A 23,801-nucleotide genomic window follows, 5' to 3' on the forward strand; every position below is an offset into this window, starting at 1 on the left:
CAAAATCAGTTGCACCATTCAATTCCGCTCGTCCAGACGGGGAGAATTCAATCACATTCATTCGATGCGACGTTTCTTATGGGATTTAATAAGCGACAACATTTTGACCCCAAACCGGGAGGATTCTGGGATGTTTGTGGTTTTTTGGTAATAACTCTGGAAGGAAACGTCGCAGAACCATTATGGTGGTACTCGTACTGCCCGGCTCGTCGAGCGGAATCCAAATATATGAGTGGTTCAGCTATGGGATATGAAATGAACGAGCGACTAATAAAACAACATGTATTATGGGGTGAATGCTTTTTGCTATTCACAAAATAAAACAAAAGCATATCATGCAAATATCTGAATTTTCACAGCACAGCAAAATCAGTTGCACCATTCAATTCCGCTCGTCCAGACGGGGAGAATTCAATCACATTCATTCGATGCGACGTTTCTTATGGGATTTAATGAGCGACAACATTTTGACCCTAAACCGAGAGGATTCTGGGATTTTTGTGGTTTTTTGGTAATAACTCTGGAAGGACACGTCGCAGACCCATCAAGGTGGTAATCGTACTGCTCGCCTCGTCGAGAGGAATCCAAATATATGAATGGTTAAGCTATTTGATATGAAATGAACGAGCGACCAATAAAACAACATGTATTATGGGGTTGAATGCTTTTTGCTATTCACAAAATAAAACAAAAGCAGTCATGCAAATATCTGAATTTTCACAGCACAGCAAAATCAGTTGCACTATTCAATTCGGCTCGTCCAGACGGGGAGAATTCAATCACATTCATTCGATGCGACGTTTCTTATGGGATTTAATGAGCGACAACATTTTGACCCCAAACCGAGAGGATTCTGGGATGTTTGTGTTTTTTTGGTAATAACTCTGGAAGGAAACGTCGCAGACCCATCTAGGTGGTACTCGTACTGCTCGCCTCGTCGAGAGGAATCCAAATATGTGAATGGTTAAGCTATGGGATATGAAATGGACGAGCTACCAAAAAAACAGCATGTATTATGGTGTTGAATGCTTTTTGCTATTCACAAAATAAAACAAAAGCAGTCATGCAAATATCTGAATTTTCACAGCACAGCAAAATCAGTTGCACCATTCAATTCCGCTCGTCCAGACGGGGAGAATTCAATCACTTTCATTCGATGCGACGTTTCTTATGGGATTTAATGAGCGACAACATTTTGACCCCAAACCGAGAGGATTCTGGGATGTTTGTGGTTTTTTGGTAATAACTCTGGAAGGAAACGTCGCAGAACCATCAAGGTGGTACTCGTACTGCTCGCCTCATCGAGAGGAATCCAAATATATGAGTTGTTAAGCTATGGGATATGAAATGGACGAACGACCAATAAAACAACATGTATTATGGGGTTGAATGCTTTTTGCTATTCACAAAATAAAACAAAAGCAGTCATGCAAATATCTGAATTTTCACAGCACAGCAAAATCAGTTGCACCATTCAATTCCGCTCGTCCAGACGGGGAGAATTCAATCACATTCATTCGATGCGACGTTTCTTGTGGGATTTAATGAGCGACAACATTTTGACCCCAAACCGAGAGAATTCTGGGATGTTTGTGGTTTTTTGGTAATAACTCTGGAAGGAAACGTCGCAGACCCATCAAGGTGGTACTCGTACTGCTCGCCTCGTCGAGAAGAATCCAAATATATGAATGTTTAAGCTATGGGATATGAAATGGACGAGCGACCAATAAAACAACATGTATTATGGGGTTGAATGCTTTTTGCTATTCACAAAATAAAACAAAAGCAGTCATGCAAATATCTGAATTTTCACAGCACAGCAAAATCAGTTGCACCATTCAATTCCGCTCGTCCAGACGGGGAGAATTCAATCACATTCATTCGATGCGACGTTTCTTATGGGATTTAATGAGCGACAACATTTTGACCCTAAACCGAGAGGATTCTGGGATTTTTGTGGTTTTTTGGTAATAACTCTGGAAGGACACGTCGCAGACCCATCAAGGTGGTAATCGTACTGCTCGCCTCGTCGAGAGGAATCCAAATATATGAATGGTTAAGCTATGTGATATGAAATGAACGAGCGACCAATAAAACAACATGTATTATGGGGTTGAATGCTTTTTGCTATTCACAAAATAAAACAAAAGCAGTCATGCAAATATCTGAATTTTCACAGCACAGCAAAATCAGTTGCACCATTCAATTCCGCTCGTCCAGACGGGGAGAATTCAATCACATTCATTCGATGCGACGTTTCTTATGGGATTTAATGAGCGACAACATTTTGACCCTAAACCGAGAGGATTCTGGGATTTTTGTGGTTTTTTGGTAATAACTCTGGAAGGACACGTCGCAGACCCATCAAGGTCGTAATCGTACTGCTCGCCTCGTCGAGAGGAATCCAAATATATGAATGGTTAAGCTATGTGATATGAAATGAACGAGCGACCAATAAAACAACATGTATTATCGGGTTGAATGCTTTTTGCTATTCACAAAATTAAACAAAAGCAGTCATGCAAATATCTGAATTTTCACAGCACAGCAAAATCAGTTGCACCATTCAATTCCGCTCGTCCAGACGGGGAGAATTCAATCACATTCATTCGATGCGACGTTTCTTATGGGATTTAATAAGCGACAACAGTTTGACCCCAAACCGAGAGGATTCTGGGATGTTTGTGGTTTTTTGGTAATAACTCTGGAAGGAAACGTCGCAGACCCATCAAGGTGGTACTCGTACTGCTCGCCTCGTCGAGAAGAATCCAAATATATGAATGTTTAAGCTATGGGATATGAAATGGACGAGCGACCAATAAAACAACATGTATTATGGGGTTGAATGCTTTTTGCTATTCACAAAATAAAACAAAAGCAGTCATGCAAATATCTGAATTTTCACAGCACAGCAAAATCAGTTGCACCATTCAATTCCGCTCGTCCAGACGGGGAGAATTCAATCACATTCATTCGATGCGACGTTTCTTATGGGATTTAATGAGCGACAACATTTTGACCCTAAACCGAGAGGATTCTGGGATTTTTGTGGTTTTTTGGTAATAACTCTGGAAGGACACGTCGCAGACCCATCAAGGTGGTAATCGTACTGCTCGCCTCGTCGAGAGGAATCCAAATATATGAATGGTTAAGCTATGTGATATGAAATGAACGAGCGACCAATAAAACAACATGTATTATGGGGTTGAATGCTTTTTGCTATTCACAAAATAAAACAAAAGCAGTCATGCAAATATCTGAATTTTCACAGCACAGCAAAATCAGTTGCACCATTCAATTCCGCTCGTCCAGACGGGGAGAATTCAATCACATTCATTCGATGCGACGTTTCTTATGGGATTTAATAAGCGACAACAGTTTGACCCCAAACCGAGAGGATTCTGGGATGTTTGTGGTTTTTTGGTAATAACTCTGGAAGGAAACGTCGCAGAACCATCAAGGTGGTACTCGTACTGCTCGCCTCATCGAGAGGAATCCAAATATATGAGTTGTTAAGCTATGGGATATGAAATGGACGAACGACCAATAAAACAACATGTATTATGGGGTTGAATGCTTTTTGCTATTCACAAAATAAAACAAAAGCAGTCATGCAAATATCTGAATTTTCACAGCACAGCAAAATCAGTTGCACCATTCAATTCCGCTCGTCCAGACGGGGAGAATTCAATCACATTCATTCGATGCGACGTTTCTTGTGGGATTTAATGAGCGACAACATTTTGACCCCAAACCGAGAGAATTCTGGGATGTTTGTGGTTTTTTGGTAATAACTCTGGAAGGAAACGTCGCAGACCCATCAAGGTGGTACTCGTACTGCTCGCCTCGTCGAGAAGAATCCAAATATATGAATGTTTAAGCTATGGGATATGAAATGGACGAGCGACCAATAAAACAACATGTATTATGGGGTTGAATGCTTTTTGCTATTCACAAAATAAAACAAAAGCAGTCATGCAAATATCTGAATTTTCACAGCACAGCAAAATCAGTTGCACCATTCAATTCCGCTCGTCCAGACGGGGAGAATTCAATCACATTCATTCGATGCGACGTTTCTTGTGGGATTTAATGAGCGACAACATTTTGACCCTAAACCGAGAGGATTCTGGGATTTGTTTGTTTTTTTGGTAATAACTCTGGAAGGACACGTCGCAGACCCATCAAGGTGGTAATCGTACTGCTCGCCTCGTCGAGAGGAATCCAAATATATGAATGGTTAAGCTATGTGATATGAAATGAACGAGCGACCAATAAAACAACATGTATTATGGGGTTGAATGCTTTTTGCTATTCACAAAATAAAACAAAAGCAGTCATGCAAATATCTGAATTTTCACAGCACAGCAAAATCATTTGCACCATTCAATTCCGCTCGTCCAGACGGGGAGAATTCAATCACATTCATTCGATGCGACGTTTCTTATGGGATTTAATAAGCGACAACAGTTTGACCCCAAACCGAGAGGATTCTGGGATGTTTGTGGTTTTTTGGTAATAACTCTGGAAGGAAACGTCGCAGACCCATCAAGGTGGTACTCGTACTGCTCGCCTCGTCGAGAGGAATCCAAATATATGAATGGTTAAGCTATGGGATATGAAATGGACGAGCGACCAATAAAACAGCATGTATTATGGGGTTGAATGCTTCTTGCTATTCACAAAATAAAACAAAAGCAGTCATGCAAATATCTGAATTTTCACAGCACAGCAAAATCAGTTGCACCATTCAATTCCGCTCGTCCAGACGGGGAGAATTCAATCACTTTCATTCGATGCGACGTTTCTTATGGGATTTAATGAGCGACAAAATTTTGACCCCAAACCGAGAGGATTCTGGGATGTTTGTGGTTTTTTGGTAATAACTCTTCAAGGAAACGTCGCAGAACCATCAAGGTGGTACTCGTACTGCTCGACTCATCGAGAGGAATCCAAATATATGAGTTGTTAAGCTATGGGATATGAAATGGACGAACGACCAATAAAACAACAAGTATTATGGGGTTGAATGCTTTTTGCTATTCACAAAATAAAACAAAAGCAGTCATGCAAATATCTGAATTTTCACAGCACAGCAAAATCAGTTGCACCATTCAATTCCACTCGTCCAGACGGGGAGAATTCAATCACATTCATTCGATGCGACGTTTCTTATGGGATTTAATGAGCGACAACATTTTGACCCTAAACCGAGAGGATTCTGGGATTTTTGTGGTTTTTTGGTAATAACTCTGGAAGGACACGTCGCAGACCCATCAAGGTGGTACTCGTACTGCTCGACTCATCGAGAGGAATCCAAATATATGAGTTGTTAAGCTATGGGATATGAAATGGACGAACGACCAATAAAACAACATGTATTATGGGGTTGAATGCTTTTTGCTATTCACAAAATAAAACAAAAGCAGTCATGCAAATATCTGAATTTTCACAGCACAGCAAAATCAGTTGCACCATTCAATTCCGCTCGTCCAGACGGGGAGAATTCAATCACATTCATTCGATGCGACGTTTCTTGTGGGATTTAATGAGCGACAACATTTTGACCCCAAACCGAGAGAATTCTGGGATGTTTGTGGTTTTTTGGTAATAACTCTGGAAGGAAACGTCGCAGACCCATCAAGGTGGTACTCGTACTGCTCGCCTCGTCGAGAAGAATCCAAATATATGAATGTTTAAGCTATGGGATATGAAATGGACGAGCGACCAATAAAACAACATGTATTATGGGGTTGAATGCTTTTTGCTATTCACAAAATAAAACAAAAGCAGTCATGCAAATATCTGAATTTTCACAGCACAGCAAAATCAGTTGCACCATTCAATTCCGCTCGTCCAGACGGGGAGAATTCAATCACATTCATTCGATGCGACGTTTCTTATGGGATTTAATGAGCGACAACATTTTGACCCTAAACCGAGAGGATTCTGGGATTTTTGTGGTTTTTTGGTAATAACTCTGGAAGGACACGTCGCAGACCCATCAAGGTGGTAATCGTACTGCTCGCCTCGTCGAGAGGAATCCAAATATATGAATGGTTAAGCTACGTGATATGAAATGAACGAGCGACCAATAAAACAACATGTATTATGGGGTTGAATGCTTTTTGCTATTCACAAAATAAAACAAAAGCAGTCATGCAAATATCTGAATTTTCACAGCACAGCAAAATCAGTTGCACCATTCAATTCCGCTCGTCCAGACGGGGAGAATTCAATCACATTCATTTGATGCGACGTTTCTTATGGGATTTAATAAGCGACAACAGTTTGACCCCAAACCGAGAGGATTCTGGGATGTTTGTGGTTTTTTGGTAATAACTCTGGAAGGAAACGTCGCAGACCCATCAAGGTGGTACTCGTACTGCTCGCCTCGTCGAGAGGAATCCAAATATATGAATGGTTAAGCTATGGGATATGAAATGGACGAGCGACCAATAAAACAGCATGTATTATGGGGTTGAATGCTTCTTGCTATTCACAAAATAAAACAAAAGCAGTCATGCAAATATCTGAATTTTCACAGCACAGCAAAATCAGTTGCACCATTCAATTCCGCTCGTCCAGACGGGGAGAATTCAATCACATTCATTCGATGCGACGTTTCTTGTGGGATTTAATGAGCGACAAAATTTTGACCCCAAACCGAGAGAATTCTGGGATGTTTGTGGTTTTTTGGTAATAACTCTGGAAGGAAACGTCGCAGACCCATCAAGGTGGTACTCGTACTGCTCGCCTCGTCGAGAAGAATCCAAATATATGAATGTTTAAGCTATGGGATATGAAATGGACGAGCGACCAATAAAACAACATGTATTATGGGGTTGAATGCTTTTTGCTATTCACAAAATAAAACAAAAGCAGTATGCAAATATCTGAATTTTCACAGCACAGCAAAATCAGTTGCACCATTCAATTCCGCTCGTCCAGACGGGGAGAATTCAATCACATTCATTCGATGCGACGTTTCTTATGGGATTTAATGAGCGACAACATTTTGACCCTAAACCGAGAGGATTCTGGGATTTGTTTGTTTTTTTGGTAATAACTCTGGAAGGACACGTCGCAGACCCATCAAGGTGGTAATCGTACTGCTCGCCTCGTCGAGAGGAATCCAAATATATGAATGGTTAAGCTATGTGATATGAAATGAACGAGCGACCAATAAAACAACATGTATTATGGGGTTGAATGCTTTTTGCTATTCACAAAATAAAACAAAAGCAGTCATGCAAATATCTGAATTTTCACAGCACAGCAAAATCATTTGCACCATTCAATTCCGCTCGTCCAGACGGGGAGAATTCAATCACATTCATTCGATGCGACGTTTCTTATGGGATTTAATAAGCGACAACAGTTTGACCCCAAACCGAGAGGATTCTGGGATGTTTGTGGTTTTTTGGTAATAACTCTGGAAGGAAACGTCGCAGACCCATCAAGGTGGTACTCGTACTGCTCGCCTCGTCGAGAGGAATCCAAATATATGAATGGTTAAGCTATGTGATATGAAATGGACGAGCGACCAATAAAACAGCATGTATTATGGGGTTGAATGCTTCTTGCTATTCACAAAATAAAACAAAAGCAGTCATGCAAATATCTGAATTTTCACAGCACAGCAAAATCAGTTGCACCATTCAATTCCGCTCGTCCAGACGGGGAGAATTCAATCACTTTCATTCGATGCGACGTTTCTTATGGGATTTAATGAGCGACAAAATGTTGACCCCAAACCGAGAGGATTCTGGGATGTTTGTGGTTTTTTGGTAATAACTCTGGAAGGAAACGTCGCAGAACCATCAAGGTGGTACTCGTACTGCTCGCCTCATCGAGAGGAATCCAAATATATGAGTTGTTAAGCTATGGGATATGAAATGGACGAACGACCAATAAAACAACAAGTATTATGGGGTTGAATGCTTTTTGCTATTCACAAAATAAAACAAAAGCAGTCATGCAAATATCTGAATTTTCACAGCACAGCAAAATCAGTTGCACCATTCAATTCGGCTCGTCCAGACGGGGAGAATTCAATCACATTCATTCGATGCGACGTTTCTTGTGGGATTTAATGAGCGACAACATTTTGACCCCAAACCGAGAGAATTCTGGGATGTTTGTGGTTTTTTGGTAATAACTCTGGAAGGAAACGTCGCAGACCCATCAAGGTGGTACTCGTACTGCTCGCCTCGTCGAGAAGAATCCAAATATATGAATGTTTAAGCTATGGGATATGAAATCGACGAGCGACCAATAAAACAACATGTATTATGGGGTTGAATGCTTTTTGCTATTCACAAAATAAAACAAAAGCAGTCATGCAAATATCTGAATTTTCACAGCACAGCAAAATCAGTTGCACCATTCAATTCCGCTCGTCCAGACGGGGAGAATTCAATCACATTCATTCGATGCGACGTTTCTTATGGGATTTAATGAGCGACAACATTTTGACCCCAAACCGAGAGGATTCTGGGATTTTTGTGGTTTTTTGGTAATAACTCTGGAAGGACACGTCGCAGACCCATCAAGGTGGTAATCGTACTGCTCGCCTCGTCGAGAGGAATCCAAATATATGAATGGTTAAGCTATGTGATATGAAATGAACGAGCGACCAATAAAACAACATGTATTATGGGGTTGAATGCTTTTTGCTATTCACAAAATAAAACAAAAGCAGTCATGCAAATATCTGAATTTTCACAGCACAGCAAAATCAGTTGCACCATTCAATTCCGCTCGTCCAGACGGGGAGAATTCAATCACATTCATTCGATGCGACGTTTCTTGTGGGATTTAATGAGCGACAACATTTTGACCCCAAACCGAGAGAATTCTGGGATGTTTGTGGTTTTTTGGTAATAACTCTGGAAGGAAACGTCGCAGACCCATCAAGGTGGTAATCGTACTGCTCGCCTCGTCGAGAGGAATCCAAATATATGAATGTTTAAGCTATGGGATATGAAATGGACGAGCGACCAATAAAACAACATGTATTATGGGGTTGAATGCTTTTTGCTATTCACAAAATAAAACAAAAGCAGTCATGCAAATATCTGAATTTTCACAGCACAGCAAAATCAGTTGCACCATTCAATTCCGCTCGTCCAGACGGGGAGAATTCAATCACATTCATTCGATGCGACGTTTCTTATGGGATTTAATGAGCGACAACATTTTGACCCTAAACCGAGAGGATTCTGGGATTTTTGTGGTTTTTTGGTAATAACTCTGGAAGGACACGTCGCAGACCCATCAAGGTGGTAATCGTACTGCTCGCCTCGTCGAGAGGAATCCAAATATATGAATGGTTAAGCTATGTGATATGAAATGGACGAACGACCAATAAAACAACAAGTATTATGGGGTTGAATGCTTTTTGCTATTCACAAAATAAAACAAAAGCAGTCATGCAAATATCTGAATTTTCACAGCACAGCAAAATCAGTTGCACCATTCAATTCCACTCGTCCAGACGGGGAGAATTCAATCACATTCATTCGATGCGACGTTTCTTATGGGATTTAATGAGCGACAACATTTTGACCCTAAACCGAGAGGATTCTGGGATTTTTGTGGTTTTTTGGTAATAACTCTGGAAGGACACGTCGCAGACCAATCAAGGTGGTAATCGTACTGCTCGCCTCGTCGAGAAGAATCCAAATATATGAATGTTTAAGCTATGTGATATGAAATGAACGAGCGACCAATAAAACAGCATGTATTATGGGGTTGAATGCTTCTTGCTATTCACAAAATAAAACAAAAGCAGTCATGCAAATATCTGAATTTTCACAGCACAGCAAAATCAGTTGCACCATTCAATTCCGCTCGTCCAGACGGGGAGAATTCAATCACATTCATTCGATGCGACGTTTCTTATGGGATTTAATGAGCGACAACATTTTGACCCCAAACCGAGAGGATTCTGGGATTTGTTTGGTTTTTTGGTAATAACTCTGGAAGGACACGTCGCAGACCCATCAAGGTGGTAATCGTACTGCTCGCCTCGTCGAGAGGAATCCAAATATATGAATGGTTAAGCTATGTGATATGAAATGGACGAGCTACCAATAAAACAGCATGTATTATGGGGTTGAATGCTTTTTGCTATTCACAAAATAAAACAAAAGCAGTCATGCAAATATCTGAATTTTCACAGCACAGCAAAATCAGTTGCACCATTCAATTCCGCTCGTCCAGACGGGGAGAATTCAATCACATTTATTCGATGCGACGTTTCTTATGGGATTTAATAAGCGACAACAGTTTGACCCCAAACCGAGAGGATTCTGGGATGTTTGTGGTTTTTTGGTAATAACTCTGGAAGGAAACGTCGCAGACCCATCAAGGTGGTACTCGTACTGCTCGCCTCGTCGAGAGGAATCCAAATATATGAATGGTTAAGCTATGGGATATGAAATGGACGAGCGACCAATAAAACAGCATGTATTATGGGGTTGAATGCTTCTTGCTATTCACAAAATAAAACAAAAGCAGTCATGCAAATATCTGAATTTTCACAGCACAGCAAAATCAGTTGCACCATTCAATTCCGCTCGTCCAGACGGGGAGAATTCAATCACTTTCATTCGATGCGACGTTTCTTATGGGATTTAATGAGCGACAACATTTTGACCCCAAACCGAGAGGATTCTGGGATGTTTGTGTTTTTTTGGTAATAACTCTGGAAGGAAACGTCGCAGACCCATCAAGGTGGTACTCGTACTGCTCGCCTCGTCGAGAGGAATCCAAATATGTGAATGGTTAAGCTATGGGATATGAAATGGACGAGCTACCAATAAAACAGCATGTATTATGGGGTTGAATGCTTTTTGCTATTCACAAAATAAAACAAAAGCAGTCATGCAAATATCTGAATTTTCACAGCACAGCAAAATCAGTTGCACCATTCAATTCCGCTCGTCCAGACGAGGAGAATTCAATCACATTCATTCGATGCGACGTTTCTTATGGGATTTAATGAGCGACAACATTTTGACCCTAAACCGAGAGGATTCTAGGATTTTTGTGGTTTTTTGGTAATAACTCTGGAAGGACACGTCGCAGACCAATCAAGGTGGTAATCGTACTGCTCGCCTCGTCGAGAGGAATCCAAATATATGAATGGTTAAGCTATGTGATATGAAATGAACGAGCGACCAATAAAACAGCATGTATTATGGGGTTGAATGCTTCTTGCTATTCACAAAATAAAACAAAAGCAGTCATGCAAATATCTGAATTTTCACAGCACAGCAAAATCAGTTGCACCATTCAATTCCGCTCGTCCAGACGGGGAGAATTCAATCACATTCATTCGATGCGACGTTTCTTATGGGATTTAATGAGCGACAACATTTTGACCCCAAACCGAGAGGATTCTGGGATGTTTGTGTTTTTTTGGTAATAACTCTGGAAGGAAACGTCGCAGACCCATCAAGGTGGTACTCGTACTGCTCGCCTCGTCGAGAGGAATCCAAATATGTGAATGGTTAAGCTATGGGATATGAAATGGACGAGCTACCAATAAAACAGCATGTATTATGGGGTTGAATGCTTTTTGCTATTCACAAAATAAAACAAAAGCAGTCATGCAAATATCTGAATTTTCACAGCACAGCAAAATCAGTTGCACCATTCAATTCCGCTCGTCCAGACGGGGAGAATTCAATCACTTTCATTCGATGCGACGTTTCTTATGGGATTTAATGAGCGACAAAATTTTGACCCCAAACCGAGAGGATTCTGGGATGTTTGTGGTTTTTTGGTAATAACTCTTCAAGGAAACGTCGCAGAACCATCAAGGTGGTACTCGTACTGCTCGACTCATCGAGAGGAATCCAAATATATGAGTTGTTAAGCTATGGGATATGAAATGGACGAACGACCAATAAAACAACAAGTATTATGGGGTTGAATGCTTTTTGCTATTCACAAAATAAAACAAAAGCAGTCATGCAAATATCTGAATTTTCACAGCACAGCAAAATCAGTTGCACCATTCAATTCCACTCGTCCAGACGGGGAGAATTCAATCACATTCATTCGATGCGACGTTTCTTATGGGATTTAATGAGCGACAACATTTTGACCCTAAACCGAGAGGATTCTGGGATTTTTGTGGTTTTTTGGTAATAACTCTGGAAGGACACGTCGCAGACCCATCAAGGTGGTACTCGTACTGCTCGACTCATCGAGAGGAATCCAAATATATGAGTTGTTAAGCTATGGGATATGAAATGGACGAACGACCAATAAAACAACATGTATTATGGGGTTGAATGCTTTTTGCTATTCACAAAATAAAACAAAAGCAGTCATGCAAATATCTGAATTTTCACAGCACAGCAAAATCAGTTGCACCATTCAATTCCGCTCGTCCAGACGGGGAGAATTCAATCACATTCATTCGATGCGACGTTTCTTGTGGGATTTAATGAGCGACAACATTTTGACCCCAAACCGAGAGAATTCTGGGATGTTTGTGGTTTTTTGGTAATAACTCTGGAAGGAAACGTCGCAGACCCATCAAGGTGGTACTCGTACTGCTCGCCTCGTCGAGAAGAATCCAAATATATGAATGTTTAAGCTATGGGATATGAAATGGACGAGCGACCAATAAAACAACATGTATTATGGGGTTGAATGCTTTTTGCTATTCACAAAATAAAACAAAAGCAGTCATGCAAATATCTGAATTTTCACAGCACAGCAAAATCAGTTGCACCATTCAATTCCGCTCGTCCAGACGGGGAGAATTCAATCACATTCATTCGATGCGACGTTTCTTATGGGATTTAATGAGCGACAACATTTTGACCCTAAACCGAGAGGATTCTGGGATTTTTGTGGTTTTTTGGTAATAACTCTGGAAGGACACGTCGCAGACCCATCAAGATGGTAATCGTACTGCTCGCCTCGTCGAGAGGAATCCAAATATATGAATGGTTAAGCTACGTGATATGAAATGAACGAGCGACCAATAAAACAACATGTATTATGGGGTTGAATGCTTTTTGCTATTCACAAAATAAAACAAAAGCAGTCATGCAAATATCTGAATTTTCACAGCACAGCAAAATCATTTGCACCATTCAATTCCGCTCGTCCAGACGGGGAGAATTCAATCACATTCATTCGATGCGACGTTTCTTATGGGATTTAATAAGCGACAACAGTTTGACCCCAAACCGAGAGGATTCTGGGATGTTTGTGGTTTTTTGGTAATAACTCTGGAAGGAAACGTCGCAGACCCATCAAGGTGGTACTCGTACTGCTCACCTCGTCGAGAGGAATCCAAATATATGAATGGTTAAGCTATGTGATATGAAATGGACGAGCGAACAATAAAACAGCATGTATTATGGGGTTGAATGCTTCTTGCTATTCACAAAATAAAACAAAAGCAGTCATGCAAATATCTGAATTTTCACAGCACAGCAAAATCAGTTGCACCATTCAATTCCGCTCGTCCAGACGGGGAGAATTCAATCACTTTCATTCGATGCGACGTTTCTTATGGGATTTAATGAGCGACAAAATGTTGACCCCAAACCGAGAGGATTCTGGGATGTTTGTGGTTTTTTGGTAATAACTCTGGAAGGAAACGTCGCAGAACCATCAAGGTGGTACTCGTACTGCTCGCCTCATCGAGAGGAATCCAAATATATGAGTTGTTAAGCTATGGGATATGAAATGGACGAACGACCAATAAAACAACAAGTATTATGGGGTTGAATGCTTTTTGCTATTCACAAAATAAAACAAAAGCAGTCATGCAAATATCTGAATTTTCACAGCACAGCAAAATCAGTTGCACCATTCAATTCGGCTCGTCCAGACGGGGAGAATTCAATCACATTTATTCGATGCGACGTTTCTTATGGGATTTAATAAGCGACAACAGTTTGACCCCAAACCGAGAGAATTCTGGGATGTTTGTGGTTTTTTGGTAATAACTCTGGAAGGAAACGTCGCAGACCCATCAAGGTGGTACTCGTACTGCTCGCCTCGTCGAGAGGAATCCAAATATATGAATGGTTAAGCTATGGGATATGAAATGGACGAGCGACCAATAAAACAGCATGTATTATGGGGTTGAATGCTTCTTGCTATTCACAAAATAAAACAAAAGCAGTCATGCAAATATCTGAATTTTCACAGCACAGCAAAATCAGTTGCACCATTCAATTCCGCTCGTCCAGACGGGGAGAATTCAATCACTTTCATTCGATGCGACGTTTATTATGGGATTTAATGAGCGACAAAATTTTGACCCCAAACCGAGAGGATTCTGGGATGTTTGTGTTTTTTTGGTAATAACTCTGGAAGGAAACGTCGCAGACCCATCAAGGTGGTACTCGTACTGCTCGCCTCGTCGAGAGGAATCCAAATATGTGAATGGTTAAGCTATGGGATATGAAATGGACGAGCTACCAATAAAACAGCATGTATTATGGGGTTGAATGCTTTTTGCTATTCACAAAATAAAACAAAAGCAGTCATGCAAATATCTGAATTTTCACAGCACAGCAAAATCAGTTGCACCATTCAATTCCGCTCGTCCAGACGGGGAGAATTCAATCACATTCATTCGATGCGACGTTTCTTATGGGATTTAATAAGCGACAACAGTTTGACCCCAAACCGAGAGGATTCTGGGATGTTTGTGTTTTTTTGGTAATAACTCTGGAAGGAAACGTCGCAGACCCATCAAGGTGGTACTCGTACTGCTCGCCTCGTCGAGAGGAATCCAAATATATGAATGGTTAAGCTATGTGATATGAAATGGACGAGCGACCAATAAAACAGCATGTATTATGGGGTTGAATGCTTCTTGCTATTCACAAAATAAAACAAAAGCAGTCATGCAAATATCTGAATTTTCACAGCACAGCAAAATCAGTTGCACCATTCAATTCCGCTCGTCCAGACGGGGAGAATTCAATCACTTTCATTCGATGCGACGTTTCTTATGGGATTTAATGAGCGACAAAATTTTGACCCCAAACCGAGAGGATTCTGGGATGTTTGTGGTTTTTTGGTAATAACTCTGGAAGGAAACGTCGCAGAACCATCAAGGTGGTACTCGTACTGCTTGCCTCATCGAGAGGAATCCAAATATATGAGTTGTTAAGCTATGGGATATGAAATGGACGAACGACCAATAAAACAACATGTATTATGGGGTTGAATGCTTTTTGCTATTCACAAAATAAAACAAAAGCAGTCATGCAAATATCTGAATTTTCACAGCACAGCAAAATCAGTTGCACCATTCAATTCCGCTCGTCCAGACGGGGAGAATTCAATCACATTCATTCGATGCGACGTTTCTTGTGGGATTTAATGAGCGACAACATTTTGACCCCAAACCGAGAGAATTCTGGGATGTTTGTGGTTTTTTGGTAATAACTCTGGAAGGAAACGTCGCAGACCCATCAAGGTGGTACTCGTACTGCTCGCCTCGTCGAGAAGAATCCAAATATATGAATGTTTAAGCTATGGGATATGAAATGGACGAGCGACCAATAAAACAACATGTATTATGGGGTTGAATGCTTTTTGCTATTCACAAAATAAAACAAAAAGCAGTCATGCAAATATCTGAATTTTCACAGCACAGCAAAATCAGTTGCACCATTCAATTCCGCTCGTCCAGACGGGGAGAATTCAATCACATTCATTCGATGCGACGTTTCTTATGGGATTTAATGAGCGACAAAATTTTGACCCCAAACCGAGAGGATTCTGGGATGTTTGTGGTTTTTTGGTAATAACTCTGGAAGGAAACGTCGCAGAACCATCAAGGTGGTACTCGTACTGCTCGCCTCATCGAGATGAATCCAAATATATGAGTTCTTAAGCTATGGGATATGAAATGGACGAACGACCAATAAAACAACATGTATTATGGGGTTGAATGCTTTTTGCTATTCACAAAATAAAACAAAAGCAGTCATGCAAATATCTGAATTTTCACAGCACAGCAAAATCAGTTGCACCATTCAATTCCGCTCGTCCAGACGGGGAGAATTCAATCACATTCATTCGATGCGACGTTTCTTGTGGGATTTAATGAGCGACAACATTTTGACCCCAAACCGAGAGAATTCTGGGATGTTTGTGGTTTTTTGGTAATAACTCTGGAAGGAAACGTCGCAGACCCATCAAGGTGGTACTCGTACTGCTCGCCTCGTCGAGAAGAATCCAAATATATGAATGTTTAAGCTATGGGATATGAAATGGACGAGCGACCAATAAAACAACATGTATTATGGGGTTGAATGCTTTTTGCTATTCACAAAATAAAACAAAAGCAGTCATGCAAATATCTGAATTTTCACAGCACAGCAAAATCAGTTGCACCATTCAATTCCGCTCGTCCAGACGGGGAGAATTCAATCACATTCATTCGATGCGACGTTTCTTATGGGATTTAATGAGCGACAAAATTTTGACCCCAAACCGAGAGGATTCTGGGATGTTTGTGGTTTTTTGGTAATAACTCTGGAAGGAAACGTCGCAGAACCATCAAGGTGGTACTCTTACTGCTCGCCTCATCGAGAGGAATCCAAATATATGAGTTTTTAAGCTATGGGATATGAAATGGACGAACGACCAATAAAACAACATGTATTATGGGGTTGAATGCTTTTTGCTATTCACAAAATAAAACAAAAGCAGTCATGCAAATATCTGAATTTTCACAGCACAGCAAAATCAGTTGCACCATTCAATTCCGCTCGTCCAGACGGGGAGAATTCAATCACATTCATTCGATGCGACGTTTCTTGTGGGATTTAATGAGCGACAACATTTTGACCCCAAACCGAGAGAATTCTGGGATGTTTGTGGTTTTTTGGTAATAACTCTGGAAGGAAACGTCGCAGACCCATCAAGGTGGTACTCGTACTGCTCGCCTCGTCGAGAAGAATCCAAATATATGAATGTTTAAGCTATGGGATATGAAATGGACGAGCGACCAATAAAACAACATGTATTATGGGGTTGAATGCTTTTTGCTATTCACAAAATAAAACAAAAGCAGTCATGCAAATATCTGAATTTTCACAGCACAGCAAAATCAGTTGCACCATTCAATTCCGCTCGTTCAGACGGGGAGAATTCAATCACATTCATTCGATGCGACGTTTCTTATGGGATTTAATGAGCGACAAAATTTTGACCCCAAACCGAGAGGATTCTGGGATGTTTGTGGTTTTTTGGTAATAACTCTGGAAGGAAACGTCGCAGAACCATCAAGGTGGTACTCGTACTGCTCGCCTCATCGAGAGGAATCCAAATATATGAGTTGTTAAGCTATGGGATATGAAATGGACGAACGACCAATAAAACAACATGTATTATGGGGTTGAATGCTTTTTGCTATTCACAAAATAAAACAAAAGCAGTCATGCAAATATCTGAATTTTCACATCACAGCAAAATCAGTTGCACCATTCAATTCCGCTCGTCCAGACGGGGAGAATTCAATCACATTCATTCGATGCGACGTTTCTTATGGGATTTAATGAGCGACAACATTTTGACCCTAAACCGAGAGGATTCTGGGATTTTTGTGGTTTTTTGGTAATAACTCTGGAAGGACACGTCGCAGACCCATCAAGGTGGTAATCGTACTGCTCGCCTCGTCGAGAGGAATCCAAATATATGAATGGTTAAGCTATGTGATATGAAATGAACGAGCGACCAATAAAACAACATGTATTATGGGGTTGAATGCTTTTTGCTATTCACAAAATAAAACAAAAGCAGTCATGCAAATATCTGAATTTTCACAGCACAGCAAAATCAGTTGCACCATTCAATTCCGCTCGTCCAGACGGGGAGAATTCAATCACATTCATTCGATGCGACGTTTCTTATGGGATTTAATAAGCGACAACAGTTTGACCCCAAACGGAGAGGATTCTGCGATGTTTGTGGTTTTTTGGTAATAACTCTGGAAGGAAACGTCGCAGACCCATCAAGGTGGTACTCGTACTGCTCGCCTCGTCGAGAGGAATCCAAATATATGAATGGTTAAGCTATGGGATATGAAATGGACGAGCGACCAATAAAACAGCATGTATTATGGGGTTGAATGCTTCTTGCTATTCACAAAATTAAACAAAAGCAGTCATGCAAATATCTGAATTTTCACAGCACAGCAAAATCAGTTGCACCATTCAATTCCGCTCGTCCAGACGGGGAGAATTCAATCACATTCATTCGATGCGACGTTTCTTATGGGATTTAATGAGCGACAACATTTTGACCCCAAACGGAGAGGATTCTGGGATGTTTGTGGTTTTTTGGTAATAACTCTGGAAGGAAACGTTGCAGACCCATCAAGGTGGTACTCGTACTGCTCGCCTCGTCGAGAGGAATCCAAATATATGAATGGTTAAGCTATGGGATATGAAATGGACGAGCGACCAATAAAACAGCATGTATTATGGGGTTGAATGCTTCTTGCTATTCACAAAATTAAACAAAAGCAGTCATGCAAATATCTGAATTTTCACAGCACAGCAAAATCAGTTGCACCATTCAATTCCGCTCGTCCAGACGGGGAGAATTCAATCACATTCATTCGATGCGACGTTTCTTATGGGATTTAATGAGCGACAACATTTTGACCCCAAACCGAGAGGATTCTGGGATGTTTGTGTTTTTTTGGTAATAACTCTGGAAGGAAACGTCGCAGAACCATCAAGGTGGTACTCGTACTGCTCGCCTCATCGAGAGGAATCCAAATATATGAGTTGTTAAGCTATGGGATATGAAATGGACGAACGACCAATAAAACAACATGTATTATGGGGTTGAATGCTTTTTGCTATTCACAAAATAAAACAAAAGCAGTCATGCAAATATCTGAATTTTCACAGCACAGCAAAATCAGTTGCACCATTCAATTCCGCTCGTCCAGACGGGGAGAATTCAATCACATTCATTCGATGCGACGTTTCTTATGGGATTTAATAAGCGACAACAGTTTGTCCCCAAACCGAAAGGATTCTGGGATGTTTGTGGTTTTTTGGTAATAACTCTGGAAGGAAACGTCGCAGACCCATCTAGGTGGTACTCGTACTGCTCGCCTCGTCGAGAGGAATCCAAATATATGAATGGTTAAGCTATGGGATATGAAATGGACGAGCGACCAATAAAACAGCATGTATTATGGGGTTGAATGCTTTTTGCTATTCACAAAATAAAACAAAAGCAGTCATGCAAATATCTGAATTTTCACAGCACAGCAAAATCAGTTGCACCATTCAATTCCGCTCGTCCAGACGGGGAGAATTCAATCACATTCATTCGATGCGACGTTTCTTATGGAATTTAATGAGCGACAACATTTTGACCCCAAACCGAGAGGATTCTGGGATGTTTGTGTTTTTTTGGTAATAACTCTGGAAGGAAACGTCGCAGACCCATCAAGGTGGTACTCGTACTGCTCGCCTCGTCGAGAGGAATCCAAATATGTGAATGGTTAAGCTATGGGATATGAAATGGACGAGCTACCAATAAAACAGCATGTATTATGGGGTTGAATGCTTCTTGCTATTCACAAAATAAAACAAAAGCAGTCATGCAAATATCTGAATTTTCACAGCACAGCAAAATCAGTTGCACCATTCAATTCCGCTCGTCCAGACGGGGAGAATTCAATCACATTCATTCGATGCGACGTTTCTTGTGGGATTTAATGAGCGACAACATTTTGACCCCAAACCGAGAGAATTCTGGGATGTTTGTGGTTTTTTGGTAATAACTCTGGAAGGAAACGTCGCAGACCCATCAAGGTGGTACTCGTACTGCTCGCCTCGTCGAGAAGAATCCAAATATATGAATGTTTAAGCTATGGGATATGAAATGGACGAGCGACCAATAAAACAACATGTATTATGGGGTTGAATGCTTTTTGCTATTCACAAAATAAAACAAAAGCAGTCATGCAAATATCTGAATTTTCACAGCACAGCAAAATCAGTTGCACCATTCAATTCCGCTCGTTCAGACGGGGAGAATTCAATCACATTCATTCGATGCGACGTTTCTTATGGGATTTAATGAGCGACAAAATTTTGACCCCAAACCGAGAGGATTCTGGGATGTTTGTGGTTTTTTGGTAATAACTCTGGAAGGAAACGTCGCAGAACCATCAAGGTGGTACTCGTACTGCTCGCCTCATCGAGAGGAATCCAAATATATGAGTTGTTAAGCTATGGGATATGAAATGGACGAACGACCAATAAAACAACATGTATTATGGGGTTGAATGCTTTTTGCTATTCACAAAATAAAACAAAAGCAGTCATGCAAATATCTGAATTTTCACATCACAGCAAAATCAGTTGCACCATTCAATTCCGCTCGTCCAGACGGGGAGAATTCAATCACATTCATTCGATGCGACGTTTCTTATGGGATTTAATGAGCGACAACATTTTGACCCTAAACCGAGAGGATTCTGGGATTTTTGTGGTTTTTTGGTAATAACTCTGGAAGGACACGTCGCAGACCCATCAAGGTGGTAATCGTACTGCTCGCCTCGTCGAGAGGAATCCAAATATATGAATGGTTAAGCTATGTGATATGAAATGAACGAGCGACCAATAAAACAACATGTATTATGGGGTTGAATGCTTTTTGCTATTCACAAAATAAAACAAAAGCAGTCATGCAAATATCTGAATTTTCACAGCACAGCAAAATCAGTTGCACCATTCAATTCCGCTCGTCCAGACGGGGAGAATTCAATCACATTCATTCGATGCGACGTTTCTTATGGGATTTAATAAGCGACAACAGTTTGACCCCAAACGGAGAGGATTCTGCGATGTTTGTGGTTTTTTGGTAATAACTCTGGAAGGAAACGTCGCAGACCCATCAAGGTGGTACTCGTACTGCTCGCCTCGTCGAGAGGAATCCAAATATATGAATGGTTAAGCTATGGGATATGAAATGGACGAGCGACCAATAAAACAGCATGTATTATGGGGTTGAATGCTTCTTGCTATTCACAAAATTAAACAAAAGCAGTCATGCAAATATCTGAATTTTCACAGCACAGCAAAATCAGTTGCACCATTCAATTCCGCTCGTCCAGACGGGGAGAATTCAATCACATTCATTCGATGCGACGTTTCTTATGGGATTTAATGAGCGACAACATTTTGACCCCAAACGGAGAGGATTCTGGGATGTTTGTGGTTTTTTGGTAATAACTCTGGAAGGAAACGTTGCAGACCCATCAAGGTGGTACTCGTACTGCTCGCCTCGTCGAGAGGAATCCAAATATATGAATGGTTAAGCTATGGGATATGAAATGGACGAGCGACCAATAAAACAGCATGTATTATGGGGTTGAATGCTTCTTGCTATTCACAAAATTAAACAAAAGCAGTCATGCAAATATCTGAATTTTCACAGCACAGCAAAATCAGTTGCACCATTCAATTCCGCTCGTCCAGACGGGGAGAATTCAATCACATTCATTCGATGCGACGTTTCTTATGGGATTTAATGAGCGACAACATTTTGACCCCAAACCGAGAGGATTCTGGGATGTTTGTGTTTTTTTGGTAATAACTCTGGAAGGAAACGTCGCAGAACCATCAAGGTGGTACTCGTACTGCTCGCCTCATCGAGAGGAATCCAAATATATGAGTTGTTAAGCTATGGGATATGAAATGGACGAACGACCAATAAAACAACATGTATTATGGGGTTGAATGCTTTTTGCTATTCACAAAATAAAACAAAAGCAGTCATGCAAATATCTGAATTTTCACAGCACAGCAAAATCAGTTGCACCATTCAATTCCGCTCGTCCAGACGGGGAGAATTCAATCACATTCATTCGATGCGACGTTTCTTATGGGATTTAATAAGCGACAACAGTTTGTCCCCAAACCGAAAGGATTCTGGGATGTTTGTGGTTTTTTGGTAATAACTCTGGAAGGAAACGTCGCAGACCCATCTAGGTGGTACTCGTACTGCTCGCCTCGTCGAGAGGAATCCAAATATATGAATGGTTAAGCTATGGGATATGAAATGGACGAGCGACCAATAAAACAGCATGTATTATGGGGTTGAATGCTTTTTGCTATTCACAAAATAAAACAAAAGCAGTCATGCAAATATCTGAATTTTCACAGCACAGCAAAATCAGTTGCACCATTCAATTCCGCTCGTCCAGACGGGGAGAATTCAATCACATTCATTCGATGCGACGTTTCTTATGGAATTTAATGAGCGACAACATTTTGACCCCAAACCGAGAGGATTCTGGGATGTTTGTGTTTTTTTGGTAATAACTCTGGAAGGAAACGTCGCAGACCCATCAAGGTGGTACTCGTACTGCTCGCCTCGTCGAGAGGAATCCAAATATGTGAATGGTTAAGCTATGGGATATGAAATGGACGAGCTACCAATAAAACAGCATGTATTATGGGGTTGAATGCTTCTTGCTATTCACAAAATAAAACAAAAGCAGTCATGCAAATATCTGAATTTTCACAGCACAGCAAAATCAGTTGCACCATTCAATTCCGCTCGTCCAGACGGGGAGAATTCAATCACATTCATTCGATGCGACGTTTCTTATGGGATTTAATAAGCGACAACAGTTTGACCCCAAACGGAGAGGATTCTGGGATGTTTGTGGTTTTTTGGTAATAACTCTGGAAGGAAACGTCGCAGACCCATCAAGGTGGTACTCGTACTGCTCGCCTCGTCGAGAAGAATCCAAATATATGAATGTTTAAGCTATGGGATATGAAATGGACGAGCGACCAATAAAAAAACATGTATTATGGGGTTGAATGCTTTTTGCTATTCACAAAATAAAACAAAAGCAGTCATGCAAATATCTGAATTTTCACAGCACAGCAAAATCAGTTGCACCATTCAATTCCGATCGTCCAGACGGGGAGAATTCAATCACTTTCATTCGATGCGACGTTTCTTATGGGATTTAATGAGCGACAAAATTTTGACCCCAAACCGAGAGGATTCTGGGATGTTTGTGGTTTTTTGGTAATAACTCTGGAAGGAAACGTCGCAGAACCATCAAGGTGGTACTCGTACTGCTCGCCTCATCGAGAGGAATCCAAATATATGAGTTCTTAAGCTATGGGATATGAAATGGACGAACGACTAATAAAACAACATGTATTATGGGGTTGAATGCTTTTTGCTATTCACAAAATAAAACAAAAGCAGTCATGCAAATATCTGAATTTTCACAGCACAGCAAAATCAGTTGCACCATTCAATTCCGCTCGTCCAGACGGGGAGAATTCAATCACATTCATTCGATGCGACGTTTCTTGTGGGATTTAATGAGCGACAACATTTTGACCCCAAACCGAGAGAATTCTGGGATGTTTGTGGTTTTTTGGTAATAACTCTGGAAGGAAACGTCGCAGACCCATCAAGGTGGTAGTCGTACTGCTCGCCTCGTCGAGAAGAATCCAAATATATGAATGTTTAAGCTATGGGATATGAAATGGACGAGCGACCAATAAAACAACATGTATTATGGGGTTGAATGCTTTTTGCTATTCACAAAATAAAACAAAAGCAGTCATGCAAATATCTGAATTTTCACAGCACAGCAAAATCAGTTGCACCATTCAATTCCGCTCGTCCAGACGGAGAGAATTCAATCACATTCATTCGATGCGACGTTTCTTATGGGATTTAATGAGCGACAAAATTTTGACCCCAAACCGAGAGGATTCTGGGATGTTTGTGGT

Source organism: Petromyzon marinus, chromosome 46 (genome assembly GCF_048934315.1).
Source record: "Petromyzon marinus isolate PM22_M1 ecotype Great Lakes invasive population chromosome 46, UKy_Petmar_22M1.pri1.0, whole genome shotgun sequence".
Taxonomy (NCBI): Eukaryota; Metazoa; Chordata; class Hyperoartia; order Petromyzontiformes; family Petromyzontidae; genus Petromyzon; species Petromyzon marinus.